The 26,667-nt window shown below is 40.4% G+C and overlaps 2 protein-coding genes across 8 annotated transcripts in view; one reads left to right on the forward strand and one right to left on the reverse strand.

Annotated features, from left to right (window-relative positions):
* The window catches only part of LOC120948809 (uncharacterized), a 192,603-nt gene that overhangs the window by 46,148 nt on the left and 119,788 nt on the right, over nucleotides 1-26,667 (forward strand). The window lies entirely within an intron of this gene.
* The window catches only part of LOC120948808 (uncharacterized), a 138,060-nt gene that overhangs the window by 38,024 nt on the left and 73,369 nt on the right, over nucleotides 1-26,667 (reverse strand). For 6 of the 7 annotated variants that reach the window (XR_005750980.2, XR_005750983.2, XR_005750979.2 and 3 more), the window contains exon 3: nucleotides 26,399-26,665. The gene's annotated coding sequence lies outside the window, so the exon portion shown is untranslated. Of the gene's footprint in view, nucleotides 1-15,895; nucleotides 16,026-26,398; nucleotides 26,666-26,667 lie in introns of those variants that run through there. The other variant, XR_005750982.2, reaches the window with a different exon arrangement.

Here is a 26,667-nt window from a genome sequence, read left to right on the forward strand (position 1 = left end):
AACAAAGCAACAAAATCTAGAGGAAAATCTCGATACGTAGCAGCAGGTCCCATTCACGCTACCATTTACCATCGTCATCATCGTCATGGTCGACGATTTAATGTTCCAACGATTTATTTTTCCAATGCGAGAGAGGTAAGACCGGTAAGGTGTGGAAAAAGGTTGTCCCCAAAAATGGAAAGGTAAATTTCCGCTCAAGATGTTTGCCGAAAAGATTCACGGCGCTAACCGCTGTGGCATCCTTGGTTGACATTGCAAATTCGCTCTTTCCCGCTTCTTGTTTTTTGTCGTTTACGCGATCATTTCATGAAACGTAAGACACATATTTCGCTGGACCCGTATTGCCCCTACTGCACACGATGAGATGGCGATCTCGGGATTGAAAACTTAAGAAAGCTTTAGGTTTTTAGGTAGACCCATTCTCGGCTGAACTCCAACTTATGGGTTGGTTAGAGCATTCGTACCATTGAAGTTCGTATAACTTTGTGATTGATGATTGTCGTAAATTTTTGAAAGCATTTTTTTAAATTTTTTTATCGATACAGGAAAGGTGAAAAATTATAATAGGCAGCAATTGTGAGATTAAAAAAAAATATTTGTTTTTTTTTTCTTTTTACAGGTATGTTTACAGGTTTTACAGGATTGTTCGGTTGATCAGTTATATGAAATGGCAGTGAGTATATAACTGTTGTATTATTTAATTTACTGTTTGGTAATGTTCACTTTATTTACTAGGCTGTATTGATTGAAACATAATCTTTATGTTCTAAGTACAGAATTAGGTTCAAAATAAGTTGCATCGAGATTTTATTCAACAACAATTATTCGAATTACTATAATTATTGGAATGGTACATAGTTAAGGAAGGAATTGAAAATCTTTTACAATAAATACAATGCTCAAACAAGTACTGAACTATAACAAAACTTTTTTTTAAATTTCCAAATAAGTTTCCGTAAAAGTTTAAAAACATCATTTTTTTAAGTAACTTAAGAACAAAGTTGAATTAAAACAGATACGAATCATTCCAATCCTGGGGAAAACAACCTTAAGGTATCTGTCTGCGGTGGTAATAGCGAAGACGATATGGGATGTTTAAAGTTACATCACTCACATTCGTCACTAGGACTAATTTGAAGATTATCGAGACAATTACGGAAGACTTGTACTGCTACTGACCTAATTCAATAATATGATAACTACTACTAACTAAGTAATAACAACTACTTTTTAATGAGTCATTATCAACATCTTTTCATTATTCAATTGAAAACATATGTATACACACTACAATATGAATGATAAATCTGATAGCTCTGACAAAAATCATGATGAGAAAGTGGGTATGGTATCATTTCCTTACAGATTTCCTAATAGTTACTTTTAACCATATTTTTTTCAATCCAAACTGTTCAATCGAAAGCTTACAAAACTGTAATAATTCGTAGAAGTAAATTAATATTTATGTCTGAAAAGATGCGTTATTTTCAACAACCGCAATAAAAACAAGCTCTTATTGGAAGGTCGAATACAAAAATTTTGACAAGTAAGGGATAGTAATCTAAAACATCACACCTCTGGCAAGTTCTAATTACAAGTACAGTCAGATGCCATAATTTGCATTTAGCGATGCATTTTGCGGCCGGTCTCGTGGTACAGTCGTTAACTCGTACGACTTAACAACATGTTGAACATGGGTTCAAGCCCCGAATGGACCGTGTCCCCATACGTAGTACTGACTATCCTACTGCAGGTAATCAATATGTCACTGAACGCCATGCTCAGTAGTAGTACAGACAGGACTTGACCGTCATCGGGGTTGTTGTGTCATAGAAGAAGAATAGAAGATACAGTTGAGCGAGCGGGCCATCCCAACATGTATGTTGCATGCGCGTTTGAAACGTCACTGATGTGCAACCAAAATGCGATTAATTTTCTGCCAGTTTGCTGCTTTCCAGGTGTTTTCTGTACCGATGGGACTAAAACTAAACGAGATACTCTCTCGTAACGGGTAAAGTGTTGCAATCGATATCGTGCTTCCTTTGTGATAGTCGATAGTGTGGATAACAAGCTCGTATGGTAAACTCTTTCCAGGCGGGATTGACCTTGCACGAGTCAAATCAGTGCGAACGCGTCCTGTTCGCTATTTGCGAAGGGTGCTAGTTCAGATTCGCATGTCGAGACCTACATCACGTTTCGGTGTCATCACTTGCAATAGTGGAATGGAATGGGTTTGAACCGAGACAGCCATAGAATCGATCGGAAGTAGCTTTCCGTTTTGCAGGGCATCATTTTTCGGGTGACGCGCCGCTGCTGGCGTCGCAATGTGCCACGTGTGTTTTATACGCCAAATTTAAGCTCACCCACGTGAACGCATCCTTTGACGGCTTTCTGCCGTAACGGGGACCATGGTACACGTTCGAAATCAGTGCCTTCGTATAAAATGATGAGTGAACTAGGATGAGCAATGCCGGATGTCGCACGAAGCGCGGGCAGTGTGCAAAGTTTAACATTGTTGTAGCACATAGCGTGCCGTGGTCGGGAGCAAACGGGAGAAACTGGTTGGTAAATGAAGCCATGTGCCAAATCAAAAACCGACATTGTGGAAAATTGGCCCGGCTCTTGTTTGTCGGCAGTTTGCACTCACGCGGAATATTCTCTCGCATACCCACCCACACACACACACAGCAAACGGATCAGCGTTATTTGTTCGCCTGCTTACTCGCACAAGCGGTTTTGCAGCGTTGGGATGTATCAATTCGGTCGGTAGCTTTTAATAGTGTTTTAGTTTAAAAAAGAGCATTGCAGAAGAGATGGTAAAAGTGGCATCGCTCCACAGGATAGTGGCGAGGCATGGCAAAAAAACCATGGCGAGCGATTTTAAGGCAACCAAGTGAACGATGCAAATTTCGATGGAACCAATCCACTCGCTCTCCGTAAAGTATTCGCTGTGTACCATGCCATGTGATAGTGGTTTTAATTTACCTTTTTTATCTTGTTGCTCGTAGGTTTGCGTTTCCAATTGGCGGATATTAAGATGGATAAAGTTAGGCAAATAGAAGCGAAATGTGCACATCCTTTGGGTATTAGCAAAGCGTCGCAAATTCCTTGGATTTTAAAAGAATTCCACCTGGGTAATATTTGTATGCATTTGGAAAGTTGATTAATCATAAGTGATGAATATGTTGGCATTATTAGCTAATATGTTGTCACTTACTTAAATCCTTTGTATAAACAAATTATATCTTAAATAATCATTTCGGTTTGAGTGGATGTATCGTTCACACAAAAACGAAAATGGTATCTTCAATTTTTAAATCTATTATATGGTGTTTTCATCGTTTAACAAAACACACACAAAAAATACACATACAATCGTTCGACTTAGAGAGCATTTTTGTGGTATTACTTTGAGAAATAAAACACTTTTCTTGCCTCCTCCGGGTGACTGAGCAATTATTCTGGAGAACTGCTGCAGATCGGCTGGATTACTCTAGGTTGCACACAATCCTCTCGGTGCATCATAATGAGTTTTTAATTTCACCATCACTTTACCGCGCGATAATGATGATGGTCGCTGATGCTTTTGCGAGTGCTCATAGCATCAAGAAAGCCGATAGATCATGCAACGAAGACTGCTTGAGCTGTGTAGCCCTTCTTGAGCAAGTTATCCTTCGTGTTACAGATGCTACAGGGCAGTGGTTTTTGAGCAAAGATTCGTGCTGCATAAGATGCACAACTTGATCCCACTGCCGTGCACACCTACCAGTGGAAGAGTGGCTCCCAATTTTATGATGTTGTAAGCTTTGTTTTTATCGCACAATGCAACGCAATTAAGAATTCTGCTGAAGTTACGAGGCTGCAGTAAACGGAGATTATTTTTAACAAGGTTTGGCAAGTACGGCATAGACTGCTGCAATGACCAGCTTGAATGTGAATGGTTTCTAGTGGCGTATAGTGGCAAAAATGCAAATTACACTTTTTTTTATTTCCATCCTACTGCTCATCCACATTCCCACTATCTATTATCAATGTATTAGTGTACGTCAGGGCAACTCTTATTCTCATGTTAACATCCTGAAGTCGTAGAATGGCTTTCAAGTATTACATTTGTAACAAAGTGAGCTGAAAGCGGGGGCTGACTTTCTTATATACCAATTATAAGGTATAGAAAGTAGTAGTCAATATACAGTGAGTCCAAAAAGTATTCGTCTTGCTGATTACCTTGCAGAAAAAGGTGAATGCCGAGGTAATAGTAATGATGAGGTTTGATAAACAAACATTCAATTCTGAATATTTATTTTGCTTAAAATTCAGTATTAAAATAGTGCAACGCTAATTAAAACACATAAACTAAAACTAAAACTAAACTAAAAAAGTCGTTTGATGGGCACGCAAAAAGAAATCGTCCACCTAGCATTTGACTCATCTACGCTAGCCAAACATTATGTAGTCACAAATATAAATGTATTATTATGAATTTGTTAGTGATTTGATTAAAAACTAATGCATTTCTGTTGTTTTAATTGCACTTCGAGTGGTCAAAGACGCACTAAAGGCGGGGAAGGAATGGAGCATGATGGTGAAAATCGTATTTTAATCCTAACCTATCCTAATCATTTTAGAAGGTTGTGGGAAACCCCATGCCTTCGTTTGATCAGCGTTTGCCCATTTTTCTGACACCAATTGTGTGTCAAACTGTTAACTAAACTGCCAGAAAAGTTGAGCTAGAAAAATGATTCAAATTGATAGAATAATAGATTGGGAAATATAATCTTACATGTGTTAAGTATTTTAAGTCGCAGTTTTGAGAAATTATACTTAAAAAGTACCACGTGTTTTATTACCAGTTGATCGGGAGAATATACAGAAGATTGTCATTTGCACATAAAACTAAACCAGCAGAAACCAAGCTGATAAAAACGGCTAAGTATGAGAGTTTACTTATGATCAGTCTACTATGAGTATATGATGTCAGTTGCCAATGATGATGATGATGATGATGATGATGATGATCCCACCCTTTCACCGTCATAGGGGAATCCATTTGAGATGGACGAAATTGTCTTAAGATATTTTTATATATATTACTTTTGAAAAATATACTTATTATAAATATAAAATGAAATATACTTATATATACTTAATATTTAATTTCGAGTGGAAATTAAACGAACACTTTTTGGACTCACTCACGAATACTTTGGATTCCAAGAATATTGTATTGTATTGTATAACGACTTGTTTCATGTAATCCATAAAATCGCTTGAATTATTTGGTAATGTCTGTGTACCGAACTGAAACGAGCTGAAGTGTAAATCGAACTGAAACATCATACCAAAAGTGCAAATCTCTGGCAATCTGCAGCACGTGTTCGTGTGCACTGCAAAATGTTTCGAATTTTTGGTTCAACGTTGCCATATCAACGTAACAATAGCAACGCAGCCGTAGTTTCCCGCCCATATCCTTTCGAGGTGCAGCTTACCCGGGCATTGGGATCATTGAATTTGACGATTTAATCCGTGTGCTTACGGGAGTTGGCTCGTTTGCGAAATGTAGCTGAATTCGGGCGCAATACCACCTTTTATAACCAACTGCAACGGGTAGTGCTGCATTCAATCGCACTTCGTTCCGATAGTCACCGATCATATCTTGCGTAGTGTGGGAAAAGGATCGGAAATATTCATGTATTCAGTGGTGAAAGATAAATTGGATAAATTGCATCGTTAGCAGATAATTTCATTTCCCGGCATTACCCCATCGATATGAAAGGCTTCTGTATTTTTAAAACATAAGACTCGATGCTTTGTGCGACACGCTGACATCTCTGAGATCACAGTTGATGCATTGATGATTTGAATTACGCGTTGAAACTTTCGTCTGATTTCGTGTACAATATTGCAAACGCTTTTGTGCTCAAGGAATACTTAGCTGTGTTTTGTTTATGGTTGTTACACAAATCTTTTAAATTCTCCCGTTATTTCGCACGTCATTTTTTTCATTTCAATTCATGTCGTTTTTTCACACTATCTTATCCTTAAATGTTTGTAGGGGTTGCTGCAGAATTACTCGCTAAATTTCATACATACGTAGTGGGAAACTGTAAACAAGTTCCTTAATTAAATCATAAAACTTTTACCACCTACTGTTGGTAACGGTGCGACAAGCGTAACTAATCTGGCTGAAGAGTGAAAACACTGAACGAAGCGGATGGTCAGCAAATGGTCATCGTTTGACCAGTCAGGCTGGCAAGTTTGTTAATGAATTAGGCTGTAAAGCTTTGTACAGTGCATAACACCATCATAAAAGTTGGGGTCGCTCTTTTCTGTGATGCAGTGCGCTCATGAAACACGGACCGTTCGCTGTGTACCAAGATAATCAGGAGTAGTATGCTCAGAGCCAACCATAAGAGCAGCTGTAATTAAGTTATAGCTATGGGTTAAAATACTTTACTAACATTAAAATGTAACATTACTGTTTCCTTCTTTTCTTTAATTTATTATACATGTAAAATATGAACAATGACATATGAATCAAGTAGTTGAATGATACAAGCTTGAACTTTACTCGCTTTTGAGAAGCATAGACTTCTGATGAAAATATTATTAAGCAATAAACTATGTTCAGCTAAAATTAATTATACAATAGTTGTTCTGCGTTTACATTGTATGCTTCATGTATCTTCAATCTTTAGTCTTGGTGCTGTCTGAAGTATATTTTCAACATTACAACGAAAATAAAACAATATTGATGTTGCAGTAAAACCGGCTACACGCACCATATTCCAACACGTAACCAAAGTAACAAAAAATCGGATCACATTACTAAGCGAATGTTTGATCAAACTGCAGCAAAACAGTGTTACCAAGAAAATACAAATTATCAAAACAAGAGCAGGTGCTGTCATAAAACGGAGTGAGAATAGAACGGGCACGAAACTGCACCTTGTTTTGTGGCAGAACTATGCACAGAGTGGCACAAATATTGTAAAGAATGAGATTGAGGTCTATACGGCAGGTAGGGTAATTTTAAAATGTATGGCTTGGAAAGATGGTTCAGTTTGTAGTTCGTTCTCTGTTTCTAGGAAACCAAGCAATCGCTGTTGTAATGTTATTTGGTCACGCGAGAGACAAAGCGCTTAGCGAGGCGTAAAGTTTGCAGGCTCTAATGGAACTAGCATAATGTGTTTCCTAATGCAAACTGTTGTGTGTTGTTTTTGCAAAATGGGGAAAAACAGAATTCAACGTCAACGCGTTTCCACTGTTTGTTGCTCTGTTATAATATAGCAACTTACGCTCTCTTTTACTCCCGCCTGCCCTACTTAAGGTAGTACCTTTCATCAAGCGGTCGGAATTTGAGGTATGAAATTTTAATATTTCTTGCAAAGGGCAAGAAGCAGCACGCGGCGAGTATTTCAATGGGTAGGAAGAATATGGCTAGAGTGATTTACATTATGTAACGAAAGTGAACCGTCGGAAGGGTATGAATTTGCATGTACCGAGCAGTTGGTCTGAAAATAGGTTTAGTGTTTCGTGTATTTGGTTTGATTATCGTCAAGAAATCAACCGGGCACCGGCCGGATAGTTGCTTGCTGGGCAAAATGTAATTAACAAAATGGTTAAGGCAATGCTATTTGAAGAGAATTTGTCAGATGATGGAACCATCCGGAATGGTGGAATGCAATTGAAGTTAGTAACGTTGTAGGGTTTGTACATTATGAAAGGATGATTGGATTGTCAGAGCGGACTCATGGACAAACATCACGAAGTATAAAGTTTAACGTTCTTAGCAGAAACTGGGTTGTCAGAATTAACATATTTTCAATGTATAACGTAAGGATTGCTTTGGAAGCATAGAACCATGCTACGCATCATACAATATTGTCTTGTTTGATAGCTATATAAGGTATGTTAATACGGGTTTAAAAGATTGCATTAAAACCAATCGTTAAGAAATGGCGATGCTGCTGCAGATTGATTTAGAAGATAATTTATCTTTTCAGTTTTAAAGAGATCTTGGTTGCTCTGGGGTGGTTTCTTCATATCAGCAGGGCCCTGAATTATGAGTTTTCCATTTTCAACAGGTTGTGTTGGCCAATTGGTTGTAGTTCACGGTTTTTTTTTTTTTTTTTTTTTTTTTTTATTCAGGAGTAACGGTCCAAAAAGGCCGTATTGCTTAAGAGTAGAAAATACAAATGTAATTCATGGCGCTACAATCCATATTGGCAGGGAGACATTTCCTTCTCTGAGCCATGGAAGGGCACCTTATCCCGGGTGTACTCGGACGGTTTGGTTTTAATTAATCCAGTCCATGATTTTGCGGTCCTATAAGCGTGGCGAAGGTCTACATCATTCGGGTTTCGAGGTTGTCTATTCCAGTTCAGTGTTCCAAATGGCATTGCGGGGGTCTGTATCGTGTGGATTCCAAGCATTTCGTCGGATCCATCCATCAGAAGCGGTCCGAGTATATTTCCATTTAGTGGCTCAAATGACATTGCGAGGGTCTGTATCGTTGTAGTCCTTTCCTTCAGTGGTCCGAGTGACATGGCGGGGGTCTGTATCGTTCCAGTTATCTAGTAAATCCTTGCAAGAACATCGTTCGAGCAAGGATCTTCTGTCTGCCGTCAATGCCGATTACTCAGCCATACACATTGCACTCATTCATTCTTACATTCATGCATACATTCATCCATCACAAACATACAAGCGATGTACAACATGTAACACATGGACAAACAAGAGGAAATAATATAGGATGCAAGATTGCTGTTGCCAACAATGTTGGTTGGTTCACAGACATTTTGCTTAAGGAAAGTCACACAGTTAAGCCGTTCTCTCTACAGAAATCGAATATGGCCTTCAGGTATTCCCAGTCCGATGCCGCTAATATATCCCGAATCGGAATATCAGTACATTTTCCTAGTCTTTCGACCGCGTCCAGCAAAGCAGGTCGAGCAGACTCGTATTCCACGCAGGACCACAAAAGATGATCCATGTCGTGGAATCCAAGCCCGCAGCCACATACCTTGGAGTCGACCAGTCCTATACGCTGGAGATGTGCGCCTAATGCGAAATGATTAGACCTAAGTCTAGACATCATTCGAATAAACGCACGATCGCCAGGGGTGTTATGGAACCAAGGCTTCAAGCTTACACGAGGAGTGATTGTATATAGAAACCTTCCGAGTTCATCCGAGTCCCACAGATTTTGCCAACGTGCCATGCAAAACGCCTGTGGGGCCTGCAAGAACTCATGAGGAAGGATAGGCCTATCAAAGAAAGACCCTTCTGCAGCTCCCCTTTTGGCCAAATGGTCTGCCTGTTCATTTCCTGGTATACCACAATGAGCAGGTAACCATACTAACGATATGCGAAACGACTTTTCAAACAGTGAGCTTAAAACCTTTACAATTTCTTTCACAAAATGGTCTGGGCTCTTAACAGCCTTTACGGATTTTAATGCTTCAATAGCGCTTAAGCTGTCTGAAAAAATTACATATTGATCCGCTGGGCATGCACTTATCAATAATAAGGCATAAAAGATTGCGGCGAGCTCCGCTACATATACTGAGCATGGTTGGCGTAATTTAAAGAATGCTTCGGAGCACGTGTTGTATACACCAAATCCAATGCCCTGCTCTGATGAGGATCCGTCAGTATAAAAATGGTTACTGTTAGCATGGCCATGTTTCTCCACAAATTTGCTGGGAATTGTCATCCGGCGAAGGTTATCGGGGATACCTTTAATTTCCTCCTTCAATGAGGTATCTACACTTAAAATGGAACTGCAGGACTCTGGTAAGCTGGCACTAGTTATACTTTGAGAAGTACTAGGGTGCACCTGTAAGGAAACAAAATCATGATAGACCTTCATGATTTTGCATTTAGAACCTATCTCTTGCAGTGTTTCAAAGTTCTCGATTATCAAGGGATTTGATACTGTAGAGCGGACGAAAAGGCGAAGCGATAGTAGCTCAAAACGTAGCTTTAGCGGCATCACTCCGGACATCACTTCGAGTGACATGTTATGAGTCGACTTCATGCTACCTAGCGCGATTCTAAGACAGCGATACTGAATCCTCTCAAGTCGGATTAAATGCGACTTGGCTGCCCAGTGGAAGCATATGCAACCATACTCCAAGACGGACAGTATCGTAGTCTTATATAGGTTAAGGACGTCTTTGGGGTGTGCACCCCACCAGAGTCCGGTAATCGTTCTGAGAAAATTGATTCTTCTTGTACATTTCTGTACCAGATAGTCAATATGTGTCCTCCATACATTTTTGCTATCAAACCAAACCCCTAAGTATCGAAAAGATCTGGCAATGGATATCTTTTTACCATATAAAAAGATATCGACCTTTGGGTCAACCAAATTCAAGCGTCTATTACTCTCAGTGTTGTAAAAGAAAGAGAATATCAGCATTTCCGTTTTCTCTGGAGAAAACTCGATACCTAGGTTTGTGGCCCACACTTCTAAATTGTTGAGTGTGGTTTGCAAAGGACTTTGAAGGTCGGCGATGTTGTTGCTGGCGACTGATACAACACCGTCGTCCGCCAATTGCCTAAGGCTACAGCCAGGTGCAAGGCAAGTATCTATATCGTTGACATAAAAATTGTACAACAAGGGGCTCAAACAGGACCCTTGTGGTAGTCCATAAAAGCTGACTCTCCGAATTTTCATGAAGCCATTGTCGAAATTCATTGCCTTTTCCGAAAGGAGGTTGAATAAGACGTTATTCAGTCTTGGGGTTAAACCCGCAGATTCTAACTTTTGACACAGAACATTGACTGATACTGAGTCAAAAGCCCCCTTGATGTCAAGAAATGTAGATGCCATCATTTCTTTACGAGAATGAGCCATCTCGATTTCGGACACAAGCAGCGCCAAGCAATCGTTGGTACCCTTGCCTTTGCGAAAGCCAAATTGGGTACTTGACAAGAGGCCTTTGGATTCAAGCCAATTGTCCAGTCGAAAAAGAATCATTTTCTCAAATAATTTTCGCAGACAAGATAACATTGCTATCGGTCGATATGAGTTATATTCTGATGCCGGTTTACCAGGTTTCAAAAGGGTGACTACTTTCACTTCTCTCCACTCCAACGGGACGGTGTTAATCTCCAACATAATGTTGAATAATCTCAACAGCCGTTTCCTCGCCAGATCTGGCAGATTATGGAGCAATTTGTTCCGAATCTGATCCAGTCCTGGAGACGAATTGTTGCTGGAGTACAGAGCAAGCGATAGCTCAACCATTGAGAACGGTGAATCCATTTGCGGATCACTCCCATGAGCACTCTGTTGATATGGTGGTGCTTGAGCGAAATCAGGGCAGACTTTTTGTGCAAATGGCTCTAGCCATGCCCCAGAAACCCTTTCGCTCTCGTTTGTTGCTTTGCTGTTGCGCATCCTTTTCGCCATGCTCTGAAGCTCCGTTAGCGAAGTGGAAGGCTTGAGGTTTTTGACATACCTCGGCCAGTATGACCTTTTTTTTGCTTTAAGCAAGTTTTTGCACCTACGCTCCAGGCCTCTATAATGAACGTATAGATCCATGGAACCGGTGTCTCTATACCTGGCAAAAGCCTTCCGCTTCGCTGAGAATGCCGCTTTACAATCCGCGTCCCACCAAGGAGTGGGTGGTCTTTTAAAAATCCTTGCCTGGGGGGGCGGCCTCGTTTGGGCACCGAGGGCGCACTCGTTTATCGCCATAACGAGATTTGCATACTCCTCATTTACGGAGAAACTGGGTTCTACGCGGATTAGCAAAGCGGTCATTTGGTCGCCGTATTTCGTCCAGTCGATGTTCCTCGTTAAGTCACAATTAGCGGGGACTTGATCGACTGTGCGACTCCTCTTGATAATCGAGATCTTTATTGGCAGATGGTCGCTACCAAGCGGGTCTTGGATTACCTTCCACATAGAATCCAGCCCTAAAGACGACGAACAAAGAGAAAGGTCTATTGCGCTGGGTCGTGCCATAGGTGAGGGCACCCTAGTTGCTTCACCAGAGTTTAGAATTGTCAAACTGTGTGTGTCGCAAATATCCCTAATGATTGGTGCACGATTATCGTCATGCGTGCAACCCCAATCTGATCCATGGGCGTTAAAGTCGCCCAGGATGAAAAATGGTTTTGGTAGTACCGTTACTACTGTCTCAAGATCCTTGTTGATCTTCTTTGGATCCAGATTGGCTCCCGGTGGGATATAAATTGAGGCAATAGAAACGTCAAGATCCCCTAGCTTTGCCTGGATCGCGACGTATTCGATTACCTCGGGTGTGGGGAGGGGTATTCTGCTGAAGCTGTGACTGCTACGAATACCAATTAACACTCCCCCACCACGCCTATCGCTAGTTGGGTCATGTCGATCTTGACGAATAATATTATATCCCGGGAAGGTAATATTTTTATCGGGTGAGAGCCAAGTTTCACTTAGGGCAAATGCATTACAATTATATTGCCCTAGTAATACCTTAAAAGAATCTATTTTTCCCAAAAAACTTCTGCAGTTCCATTGTAGTATAGTAGTCATTGGAGGCATTAATCATCCAAGCGGACCATCATACTTAGACATGGCCATTTTGATAACCATTGCCTGACCATTCCTCTTAGGAAAGGAAATGCCAGGGGAATCAATCCGGTAAGGGGTTCCGGGAGGTGGAGGGAGTCAAGGAGAGAGTGTAAAATCTCTGTCAGGCTTGGGAGGGATGGCCTGGAGAAAGATCTGGGTTCGCTAGGGAACGCCAGATTGCTGGGATTGGAAGGGTTACGGGAACGTGGATGGGTGCGAGCGTCACGGGGGGGTTTGGAGCCCTGGGGTTGGCGTGGGGTCGCGTTGTCGTGACGTCGAGGTGCCTTTTTGGGTGAAGCTTTAATAATTTTTTTTATTGTCTTTTTGTTCGGTACCCGTGTTGTATGCAATCTTTTAACTCCATTTAATGGTGCCAGATTGGGCAACGGTTCATTACCCTCCAATAGGGAAAGGTTATCGAACGGATTCACACTTGAGGTCGACTTCAAAACATCGGCGTACGATCCTCTTGTATTCTGCAAGACGGCCCGTTTGTGTTCTGATTGTTTTTTTCGGTACACAGCACACAACGACATTTCGTGCCATTCCTGCTTGCAGTGAATGCATTTCTGGGTTTCGGCCTTGCATTCGGATGTTGAATGCGATCCCTTGCATTTGCCACACTTCAAGGAGTTTGTGCAGTAAGGCTCTGAATGTCCAATCTGGCTACATTTTGTGCAGCATGCTATTTTTTGCACAAATGGTCGACGGATGGGCACTCTGAGTCCTTCAATGTACAGCGTGTTTGGCAGGACTGTACCCTCGAAGGTGATCCGGAGTGAGGAAGTCTCACGGAACACCTTCTTTCCATCGACCGCACTTGAAGCGTAAAGTTTTTTAACTTCAAGGACCTTTACCCGAGGGGAAGATTGGTGCAGAAAAGCCCCTTGTCCGTACTTTAGGATGTCCTCTAAGGGGTAATCTAAGTCATCAATGACACCGACGACTTCCACCAATCCACCGGGAATATATACCCGGTAATCCTCCGTATAGGACGGATCGGCCGCAATAGCATTGGCTTGCATCCGGTCCTTTGCGGTGACCCGCAGCTTGTTTGGACGCGGGCGAATAATGTCTAAGACACCAGGATATTTTTTATAAACAGATGCCGTAATTGCTCTTACATCGAGCTGTTTATTTTTCGGCATGAAAAATACATCATGTATCCCGTTATAAGATGCGGGATACGCTCGGAATCTGGGATTCCCCTTCAACGATTGACCCATCAATTGATCACGGGACGTTGAAGGTAAGGGCTCGTTACTAGCCTTTTTTTTCGCATTCTGTCCTGGATCAGAACTTTTTCGCTTCACTGTAGTAAAGCCCTCCTCCGATTCATCCATCGGCTCCGCCTCCATGAGAGAGTCGGAGCGAGAGAAAGAAACCAAACTGTGTGACGAGAAAGGATAGGTAAACAAGAGAGGATCACTTACCACAAATAGACACACGAGAGCGAGAGTACACGACGAACGAGCGCTACGCACCTGTCCGACGAATGCGCTCTACACTCACAAACCTACACAACAGTACACACGCAGCGCGTATACACGCGCTGCACACAACTCTACGCACTACACACTGTACGCACTATACACTAAGCACAGATCGCTTTCCGATCGTTCTCGCACGTATTCTCTTGCAGTGCGTATGGTCGAGGTCAGTGGCTTGTTGTCCGGCAAAAAATCCATCCACTTGGAGCGCGTATCGATCACGTCTGATTCGCTTCGTGGTTGGGGACAGAATGAGGTTCACGGTTATGAATATGTAAAATTGTCTGCTGCTGCTTCCTTCGTTTCATGATGCGCGCACGTAACGGATGGATTCCGTTATTGCATGCATAATTTACGCATGGCGCATCGTACACAAAAAGGCAGCTTTTCTTCAGTTTATGCATGCAAAATCATATCTTGGACTGTTAGCAAAAAGGGCTACTAAATTGGGCGAAGCATGATGAGCCGTGGTTCAGCGTGGAGAATGCTTGTGGAAAGAACCATCTCAGTTATTCCCGAGGGATTTGTGCTGGGAATGCGGGAAAATGTTGAAAAAACTAACAATTTCAAAGTGTTCAGCAATAGTTATTTATATTCAGCATAAGATATTTCTGTATACCTTGTTTGTGTAAAATTTTGGATATGCGGTGGCACATGTTACCACTCTACACGACGAGGACGTGTCGGAATAGGAGTTGGATCCCATCCCATTGCAGAGCAAGTAAGTAGAGTTTTAATGTTTATTATTTTTGTACTGCAATAAAATATGTTTCATAAAATCTACGGAACTGAGAAACTGTTCGATATAATTGTATAGTGCATATAGTGCAGTAGGTGAAAAAGAAAATCTTTTAAACTATACCGGGTCTCATTTCATCGAGAGTCTACATCAACTTAACTTCTCGCCAAACTAACTGCTCAGCAAAACGTTGGTCGAATATTGATTAAGCCATTTAAGGTGAACAAAACACACGCAAACTTTCTTTTCACTCTTCGCAGTGTACCAAGCATAAGTAAGAGCCACAAGTGAAGGAAACAAAAGGTGGCACCTTTTCGCGATGTCATAAAAACGTGTGTGGCTGTAAAAAGAATTAATACCAGCGCAAAAAGTGTGCGTTTGTATATCGTGTGCTGGCTTTATCGTGTGTTTGTAGAAGGAGTAGCTTAACGCCAAACAGTTTCACCATTGTTCTATGGTTCCAGTATGGCAGGGAAAGAAGCAAATGCTGACCGAAGTATTTAGCATGCTACCTACTTTCATCTAACTAGGCCATCGGTAGACGAGAACCAACCTTCGATGCGTAAACCCAGCCGTAACTTGCAATCCATTTGTTAGAGCACATACGCCGTACCTAGCGAACGGTTTCAATGTGCTGCTGCTTCGACTGTACAAGTGACAGATTTAGCTGTCAGATAAGTGTGTCGCACCCCATACCAACCGGTTCTGATTGCTGTGAAATGCTGTAAATTAATGTGTAGCAGTTAGTGTGCGTCTCTGGGGCCACCAGCCATGCAGTGCACGTAAAGTGCTGTAAAGCAGCGTACGGTCAGCTGCTAGAAAAGTCATGTGGGGCTGAACATTAGAGTGCAGTTTCATTCCCATGCCTCCAGTTGACCACGAAAGTTCAGTTGGTGTGGGTCAAGAGAGGAACATATGTGTGTGTACTTTTTCTATACCTCCCACCACACAAAAGCTTCATTATTGCGGACGCTTTGTTGCAGCCGAGGTTAGCTGTTGTAAAGTTCTGCACACTGCTTAATTTTCGCACCGGGAAAAGGGGTAGAAATTTCATGGACCGTAACTTATTGTTCGATTGCCGTGCACATAACTTACGCCAGATTTACGGAGGAGCATTTGCCAGGAACTGAAAAGCATAAAACTTTCCAATCAGTCGTCCGATGAAAACGGCAGAAAAGCAGATGAAAACCGACTCGATCGTTAAATGGAGAACCAGAAAGAGAGAGAGAAAAAAACATGCTTTATTACAAACCAGTGCTCTTGTGACCATTCGCATACGGTGTGAAATCGTTGATGGCAGCAAGATGGAAGGTGTTTCTTCTGTGTTGAATGAAACACTTTGCAATTAAACTTTTATGCTTTTCCGGTTCTGGGCAAAGTTTACAGCACAGATGAAATAGTCCGTACGGTGTTCGATTTTGCAGCGGTCTGAGATAACCTGAAACAATTTTAAACCTTAGCCTCCAAATAGTTTCATTTGTAGAAACGTTGCAGAAAAATCTATCAAGATGAAAAATGCAATTGAAAACCTTTTGTTATTCACAATTCATTTGGAAACAATTTTTACAAGAGCTACTAATGTGGAAAGGCTGTATTCTTTTACTGTTGAATGAAACACTTTGCCATTAAACCTCAAATTAAAACGTTCCCATAATTCCGAGCAAAGAGAAATAAACAGTAAATATGTTTTAATACATCTGCTATAAACAGTCCATTCTAAAATAAAGCATGATTTAATATTTCTCGCTGTTATCGCGGCATATACAGGTTTGTTATTCCATCATTGATCTCCCCTTGAGAACTGATCTTCCTATTCGACCGGTCTGGACGACTAAAATAAAAAATGAGCAAAATGATCAGTAAGAATATAATACACATTGAACCAATAGGTTGCTAGGTAGACTGTCAGTCATTTATTCTAAAAACCTGGAGCTTTGATGCAGATTGTGATGCAGTACACCCTATAATAAAAACCATGAGCAGGGCTATTGCTTTCTAATATGGTTTCGTTGCTGATGCACACCGATGCTGCTGAGAGTATGTTCACTATTGTAGTCTCCCATTGTAACCGGTGCGAGTCTAGTAAAATCTCATTGGTACTTTGTGCCAGATTGCGGAAAACTTCCCGTGCGCGATGTCGTCGTAAAAGCGAATCATAGTGTATCCAAAGATGCATTGCCGGAAGAACCTGCAGAAAAGTTTCACCGTCTGGCGACCATCCCGGGGGCTAACTATTCTGCTGATGCCAGGAAGCTTTCTGTGGGAAGATTGTTTGTGCTACACAGCACGCATACCATCACTCCGGGAAAGGAACGAAGCTTACGGGATGGAACTGTCCCGACCGCAAGATGATGGGCGTACGTGGTCCTAAGAGGTGTGAGTGAAGTGTATCATAAAGTATACAATAACATACCGTCATTAGCCGTTCCGCTGGTTGATAGTCTGGTTGGGCTAACGAACGATATAGAAACAACTAGTTTCAAAACATCTGAAAAGTGGGTGGTAAGCTCTTAGGCATCATCCATCAACTACGTAACGCTAAACTTGCACATTTTCGACCCCCTTTTCTCACACTCACACAACAACATGCAAAGTTGGAAGAAACCCTTCCTCTAAAATTGAGTAACAGATTGTGACTACACCCACCTATCCCACAGTTTATGTTATTGAATAATATCGGATGTTTTGTGCATTCTCAATCAACATGTCTTCATAACTGCAAGTCTTCATAACCATGATTACATGACATTGACTTACGAACAAAATCAGTACTGTTTGCAGGAGTTTTGGCTGTATTTTTTATATATCCATCAAATTACGACCAATATCAGCTGTGCCGAAAAAGGGCTAACTGGTTTAAGTTCATCCTCTGTTTGTTTGAAACGAATAGGGTTTGAAAGGAATTGGATTGGTATTCCACCCGTTTCCAGCGTTATAGTGGAATTTTGAGCCACTTGTTTCGAGTCGCGTGCCGGCACCTGCGAATGTCACTATCAATAAATGAGCATGTCACTATCAACAAATGCGTGCCTTTAAAATAAAATACGTTGTCTCAGTGACGGAATGCAACGTTACTGCGACGATCTTTTGGTAAGTTTTTCTTTCCATTCGTCCGTGGTAACCAAATTTCATCGTGGGTTCTATGTTCGTGTGAACCGGCCACCTAGCAATGACGGACTGTTCGGCTAGGTGGTACTCAATAAGTCGCGTAATCCTGTTTAGACCGACATAATCGCATAAGTTGTTAAATCAAGAAGAAGGGTCATCTTTTTGTAATAATTTTTTATTCGCAGAATGTTTTGGGAACATTTTGTTTTGCGTTACGTAACAAAAGTTTAACTTCTCTCCTTTACCCGTGTAACAAATCATAACGTTTGACGACACTCCCTCTCCCGCCCTTCAGTGTTACGTAATTAATGGAAGACGCCTTAGGCCGGCGTGTTGTTGATCTTTTAATACTACAGTCTTTCCCCGAGATACGCGTTCCAGTGACATTCGCGTTACTCGGATTTTCGTGTAAGACGAATATCCCGTTTTTCAGCCAAAATATGAATGATTAAAAACTATTTATGATTGAATTAAATAATGTAATTACTTATTTCATACAATTCGTGTAGAAAAGTTATTTCTGTGTATTTAGCGATTTTAAACTTAGATTGAACTTAGATTTCAATATTGTATAAATTTGATGTATGAACTGTCAACACTCATAATTCGCGTAACTGGAATTCGTGTACCTCGAGTGTCGCGTAACTTGGGGAAAGACTGTACTTGGAAGCGCGCAATGGAGCGCTCTGTATTGTACAAAGTTGCAATGGACGGTAGGTTTTAGGTCTACTGGTTTAAATGCAGCTGCCCAAGAATACGACATTGCTAGGACCATTTTAAATTACAATACTTTCAATTTAAGCAATGTTTGGTTTCCTACCGTTATGATGTACGTAACCATTGGCGATAAATTGCAATGCAATGAACGCTGGATGAGTCAAATTAACCCTGTTGGTGCACAAACATATCAGCAGAGGATCACGACGAGATACGAAGATGCAGTGTATCCTTTTTATGTCGTAGTCTAAAGTGGGCAGCAGGAAGCTAAAGTCTTGTTTGTTTGACTGCCAGCTGATGAACATGGCCATCAGTTCACACATGTCCGTGCCTGCCCGCAGTCATGGAGACCGGAACAGGTGCTATGTTAAATTGGCAGATCCGGCAGGAGTTTTCAGCCGATTGCTTTCGTCTTGCTGTAGCATCACGTCAAGCCTCGGGCAACGGATGTAACCAGTCTGTCAGAGGTCGGAAAACCTCTTTACGCTTCGACAGACGTCCGTCGAGGTTGATTGATTGGGTTTTGCGTTGGTTCTAGCCCGCCGGTTCATATTTCAACCCCGGGAAAATCCCTCAACAACTGGGCCTTGGCCACACTTCGGGTGTAAGGGTGATAGCATGCAGACAGAGAATCGCAATGAAGGAAAAGGATTCCTTTCATCGACATGCTTGAACTCGAGGGTTTGCCGATGAAATGGGGGTAAAAAAAGGGTCGAAGGTGAACTATCCTAGATAAATCTTTCTTCCATTGACGATTCGTTGCTTCGGTTTGAAAAATGGTTGTGCCTGTGTTAGAACGAGCTTGCGCATCTCTCACATTGCCATTCGTTGCAAATCGTGCAACGATGCATTTGACTGGTCGCAGTTGTTGGAAAGCATTGAACTATGGGCCAGTTTAAGCGGTCGATCTAAGAGAATAGGTATTTCATAACACACTAGTTTTTGTTAGTTTCCCTTCATTCTCCTAAACCACACCATTCTATTCATGTTTTTGCTGAGTCGTCAATTTTATTCCTTTTTTATTTAATTTTATACTGCTCCAGTGACGTATAAAGATGAAAGAAACATTCTCTCAAAATAGTTATGAAAGTTAAAATATGGGAGTTGAACAATGAGCATCAACATTGGCAATTCATCGTTTCGTTCGAAAACTATTTTTCATGTGTAAAAATTTTTTTTAACTTTCGAACGAGGGAACAGATCCGTGCTTTTTTGCATGATGCATGATGGCTGAACATTGACTTCAGCTCAAAAGCTGGAATGTATTTCCAGTTACGTACGGGTATCGCATCAATTTGATTGGTTTGAAATTTGATTTAATTTTCATGTGTAAAGAAATTCCCAACACTTTTCCTACGGGAATCTTCCAAATTGATTGATTGATTGAAAGTAGTTAAATTGTATAGAAGATTTATAAAGATGTATAAGAACGTTCAATATCTTATATACTCCTTTTATGGATAATCCTTTTCACAATAAAAAAATCTAGGATAGATAAAGTGGAAGATGCCAATCGTTTTCAGTATTATAAAACTGATTATTCTGTCTTACCATTACTACATCAATATGTTGCATCATTTCTTTCTCGGCGATTGTACGATGTGCAGATACACTTTGTGTATAAATTTTATCGTGCAAGCTTTCATTACATTCAATAACACAATATAAAATTCATCAGAACATAAACGTTGCAACTTGCAAGCATCCTGAAAAGCAATCGCAATAAAATAACAAGTCCATAATTTAATTCCATATTCCATCGTTATACTCTCGGCACGTATCTAACAACGATTCTTCCGTGCCTGCTTGCTATCGTTCCCATTTGCAAAAGTGTCCGAGATTGGCAGCGTACTTGTGCTTCAATTTACTGTCTAATGACTATACATGGCTTCCGGCACAATGCTTCCTTTCACATGGCGCAGTTCGTCATATGCCAGAAGATATTTCAAATTACCTCTCTAGTCCGTATTTGACGCTGCATGTCGGTGGACATGGGAGGAACGCAAAAATAATTCGCCGTCTGATACCATCATTCTGGGTCGTAGCAGCTGTTATCGTGTCTGTTTGTTGTGTTATAGCTCTAGGTAACTTTTTTGTTAACTCATAAAACAGAGAGAAAAAAAGACCATAAACCACGGATATTTCAAACTTTTAATAATAAATGATGAAATTATTTACTCGCGCAACGAGTATCAATAGAGTCGTATCAGTGCAAGCGCCCATTAATATTTGATTGGTGTTCGCTGTTCGATTTATTGACGACATAGGTACATCCCCAAAATTTTGGTGTCTTCTTCTGGTGCTAATTGAACGTGTTGAATGCTGAAACTGCAAGCGCAAAGATGACCACGAATGAAGCTGTGATTATGATTATGATTTAACGGGTATGTGTTTTTTCTTCTCTGTGTCTTATTCGTATTCATAAAATTATACTCCGGATAATTCAAATAACCAAACATACACAGCACACACAGAGACGCACAGCAAAGGGGCACTAAGTTGTTTGCTTGTTTTTATTGAAATTGGTGCCAAGCTTTGGTTGAATGAATTGACGAAAAGCTTATTTTTGTTTTAGCTGAGAATGCAGAGAATGTTTTCATTTTAACGTTTTAAAGCAATTTCATAATATATTGAAGACAATCATAGTAAGTAATATCATATTAGCAGTAAAATCATTCTTTTAAACAACTATAAAATTGAATATGAAACAATTTCCAAAAGATTTCATGTATTTCAGAGTGGAGCAAATGTACAATTGTAATTAAATAATTATTTTAAATTAGCAATTGTGATTGTGATCAGCAGGATTGTGGTCCGGAATATTGAAATTCAAATTGCTACAATCAGCACTTAATTAATGTAAGTGGTCTCATGCAACCTCCGATACGGCTTGTTAAGATGTTCCATACGACGATATGTACGTGAACAGTTAAGAACAGTGTATCTGCCTCGTACTGGCAGAATAAGGTACTTTGCACAACTTTCAACTGCCAAGATTGGACGAGCGTTGAAGCAAGCATTGCGTTCTGGGCAAGAGTGAGCATACCCATACACCATGCCTGCAGTTTAGTGGCTTTAGAGCCACACGTGTAGCTGCAACAGTATGCCGAAAAGTTTGTTCTATCTTTTACGATGCCTTGATTTTGCATGCTTCTTGTTAGTGTGAAGGAATCACGTTGTGCAATCACGTGTCGGCAAAAGTTTTCAAGCTCATCTAAGTTTGCACAATGTACAGTATTAAGTTTTGTGATGACATGATTAGACGGGCTATTGAATGACCTTAAAGAATGAGTCATGGTTTACAATTTACACTATTTACTTAGCAATTGGAGTAATTACATTTCCTATTATTTAATGTGATTACTTTGCTATGATCTATTATTTAATGAAGATTAAATCCAATAGAAATGTTTAAAACTGTATTGATCTTATTGTTAGCGCTCTCTTTTGCAGGGAAATTATATCACTATGTAGCAAATTCAATAGAAATAGAACTATTTTATGTTAGTGCTTGTATGAAATCGCGTTTTAAATTGTCCATTTGCTATATTTCTTTGACTCAGATGATCGAACATAACGTTAAGCTAAGCATCCCATCAACACTTAGCAAAGCAATCAACATAAAAGCACTACTATCACGCTCCATACTGTCCATAATTTACTAAAACTGTAGTGTGTTTGACAGGCGTATCAGCACCCCATTACGGTACCACCACGCATCTGGCGTACCACCATGTCTATCTCACTGTGAAAGGATGTTTAGAATGCAACGATTTTACAGCGTTTGCTGCTGCTACTGCTGGTTTGGTAAAATAACATGTTTAACTTGTCGATGCTATCGTGGATGGCCTGGGACGGATTACTGTAGGGTCGTAAAATGCCAGCTTGTGAGGTAACTTTAGTTGTATCTGCGATGTACCTTGCGCGATAACAAGAGCCGCATTGCTATCGTGTTGGGACAGCTTTTCAATCCAACCGCAATCCATTTGTGCTCAGTTTATTGGAACTGCTGGGTGCAGATTGGTAGAAGGATGCAATCCAACCACTACAATGGCAAATTTGTAGAAACCAAACGCTTAAAAACAAATGCATTTTTGTTGGTGTTGAGCTTTGCATTGTGGTGTGATAAAATTGTAAAGTTATAGATCGATTCGTTCTCGACTACATACTTTGCTCGAAATATTAGCGTAGTTAGAGTTAGAGTTAGAGTCAAACTCAAATATGTTTGATTTCGGATTATGTTTATTTTCAGTCGAACGCATAATATGGTGTCAAACTCTCAGAATAATCAAGTAAAGTTAATCGTAGAAGGGACTTTTGGAAAGTTTAATACATTATATTTTAAAATAAATCAGCCTGCTAAATGCTTGATATTTATGGTATACTTTAATGGATCTCCTTCAAATCTTTAAACACAATCATATTGCATATTGTTGTCGTTACGTTATTAAAGGGTAATCCCACGTAACACATGTTTTGATGAAACGAGTAATCAGGTGTTTTTAATAAAAAAAAACAAAACAAAACCGAAATAATAGTTTTTGGATATGTCGACATTTCGCCCCTTTCCGTTTTTAGATCGTAAGCTGAATTTTCCGCCTGTCAGCTGTTTGCTTTGTATAGCAGTTTTCGAGTAGCTATCAAAGTAGGTATAGTATACGGGTGGGCTTATCCCAAGGTGTATGAATTTAGAAGGCTGATTTTAGCACTTCTGCTACTGAATGAAGATTTTAAGAATGTTTTGTGTACTCGTCAAGCTACCAAAAAGCCTGCTTGAGAAAAAGTTTTCAGCCGTCCTGTCAAAAAGTGACTGCCCTGTCCTGTCCTGTCCTGTCAATGAGACTTCAAATTTGGTTATGAAAAATATGCAATGATACCATCTAGGATTTTGAATTTATTTGAGCAGATATTCGAATCTAATTCTAACTTTGAGGCTATAATAATCTAGGCTGAAAATCGCAGGCTAGTTTTGTGTGTGGTTTTGTATGGAGTGTTGATATGATTTCAGCCTCCAACTGTCAAACTCCATGTAGAAAAGCTGACTAGAATCGTGTAGGGCCCCATTATTGTAAAAAAAAACTTTTTTGTTAGTAAAATACAGTATCCTCATAATCTCGCTGGCGAGGTGTAAAATTTTCAACTTCCTCTACAACCATGTGCAAACCGCTTAACATACTTCCGGTTTCCGGTTGCTCATGTAAGGCCAAGACCATTGCTTGAGTTTCATGTTAATAGTCAAACGATCTAGTCTGCATTTTAGGATTTTGGTTATAGCACTCACAAACCCGTTCATATGCTTAGGTAGAGCTAGCATAGCTTCTTTTTTTTAGCTACACTATTAATGTGAGGAATGTTATGGAACGAAGACGAAATTGTAACATCGTATATTTGTGCACGAGCTGTAAACGATTTCCGTTGATAATTTTCCACACATCCGATCAGCAGCAAGAGCTTTGTCGAGCTTGTCGCTTGCTGGCCGGTTGTTTTTACGGTGGCAGTGGACCTTTCGCCAACAAACGGTTTCCAAAATCGATTCGTCGATAAGAAGCTTTTTCACAGGAAAACTTAGTAAGGCAAACTATCATTCGACTTTTTTCCTGTCGAATTCATGTAACCATACCGACCCGTACTGCTACAGAATGGTACAATGACACAGTTCTATATAGCAAAAAAAAAAAGGATAAAGATTTTCCTCGAACATATTCCGCCTGCAGTTGATAGTTTTCTCGACGTTCTATGCTTCATCATTCGCATCCGGGAGTCGTGCAAAAGGAACTAAGGACAGTGAAACCCTGCAAGGGTCCGCCGTTTCCGCACACGTTTTGCTCCATTGTTGGAAGAAAATCTCTTCTTTGTCGAAATTGGTGCCGCTTCTTCTCCTTGCACTTTGCTGCTCACTCCTCCTCCAATGTTGTTCAGGAAGAATTTATGGTTTTACACCACCACCCGATAGAGCTGTTTTTGAAGTGGTCAAAGTGAAGAGATTTTCTCTTCCAACCCTTAGCACACTCCCACGATGCATTTCCACTTTACGCTTGACAAAAGCTTTCACCATGTGCTTGAACCGAGCCTTAGAGTATGCATGCAAGAAGGAAAAATAAAGTTTCTACTATAAAGCCATTAGTGATTCATTTCAACTTTTTCCATTCGATTCACCCCTTTCGCTATCAGTGTGCCCTTGTCTTTCTTGCGATTGCCCTATCGGTTTATTTTCTTTCGTCTTCTTGCTTTCCTGCCAGTCAGTGTGCTGTCGATTATCGTCGAAGCGCCGACAGTTGTCTCTTATTCTTTCGGGAGAGGATATCAATCAATCGCAGGCCCATAAAGGAAGGCATTGCACTCCAGGATGGGCGAAAAATGATATGAAGAAGATTTATGAGATCTAAGTGTATATTTCTCGACTTGTGGCTATCTCTTCTCTATAATTTCTTTTAAGCGCTACGTCCAAAAGAGCTTGTTTAATTGTGGAAAAAATAATGCATCTTTATTTTTAAATCTACATTGAATGTTGTATAAAAAAGTACAACTAGAACATGAATAAAATATATTGAAACACTCCGAATTCTTACAATTTACAACTGTATCTCGTGACCTTGTTCTTTCCCATGCTGTGTTCATAAACTTTTGCAAGGATGCATTCATCGCTACACACAGTGAAGTGAACGAACTAGTGTAAATCGTTAGTAATGACTGGAAACGAACCGAACAATCGCTCAATAGCCGCGATTGCGTTCTGGACGCTCAATGATCGGATTCGTTTTATGGCCGAGTGATTGGGTGGCACGAACAGACGCAAACTTAAGGATCCGTAATCGTTCTGCTTTCAGTGCAACCACATTAATCATTCGTTCGGTGGGAAGGGATTTGCACCATGAATGACACGAACGCTTCACCCGAGACTGTGAAAGGTCATGTTGAGTGCGATGAAGTGAGAGAGTTTTTATTGCAAACTTCCTTTTTCGTGATTAGTTTTATCTTCGGGACGTTATGTTCAGGAAGTTCAATCATTCAGCACAAAAAACCCTAAACTGTATGCGAATACTTTCAGTCAAAGTTTAGCAATCTAGTTGGAAGTGATTAAAATAAATCGTTAGTAAACTTTTCTTTTTTACAGGGCACTAAGTCATCATTCATAATAAATTTTCTTGGTTATCATCGACGTGTAAAAGATGATGAGATAATTGAAGTTTGAATGAACTCTTCACACCATGAATGAGATTTAGCTAGGTCGTAAGGCTAGAATCTAGCCCTCGGTAATTACAATGATGATTATTGTTATGGCTGTCATTACGAACCTGATGGCAACAGGTGCCTCGTTTGCGGTACTGTTAGAAATTGGAATATTTTGATAACGACTCGGTACGGATATCTGCAGACAATTGCCTCCACACTGTGGACTGGGAGCACCATAGCTTATGTCAGATGCAAATGTCTTGTATTTTTGTGAATAATATTATCTTAAAGGCCCTTTTTATATTTCTACATCTTTTCAAATTGTATTGTATTTTCAATTCCTTGTAAAAATATCCATGTCTCGAAAAAAAAAAATTGAAAGATTCTCTCAAATATTGTTTTTTGTTTTCATCAATTTGTTTGTGCTCAACGACTGTAAAGAATCGCATTTGTAAAAAATGGAGCTTTGAAGCTGCACATGACGGTACAGACTCCATGCGCCATGTGTCCTTTCTAGTATCAGTCACTTTATTTATAGATTGATGTAGGCGGATTGCCCTCCATCATTGCGTACCTGGCGAGAGAAAATAGCTGTCTTACCTTCTTTTTTTGTTAATGTTGTTGTAGTTATTGTTGTTTGTTGGCTTTATTCCAGGTTCGCTTAGCGATCCTTGCCGTAGTCTCGTATTCCTTTGTCAATTACGAAAAGGGCTGATTTGTATTGGATCCGGCTCGAGGACCTAACCTCCGTCCACTGGAATGTCCCTCGGCTTGGCCCCTTACCGCTCTGATACGTTGGGTATTCACTTCTGAACCATGAACTGGTCCTTCGGCCAGGACTTGGGGGCATTTTGAGGACGAACGTCACT

The sequence above is a fragment of the Anopheles coluzzii genome, chromosome 2 (genome assembly GCF_943734685.1).
Source record: "Anopheles coluzzii chromosome 2, AcolN3, whole genome shotgun sequence".
NCBI lineage: Eukaryota > Metazoa > Arthropoda > Insecta > Diptera > Culicidae > Anopheles > Anopheles coluzzii.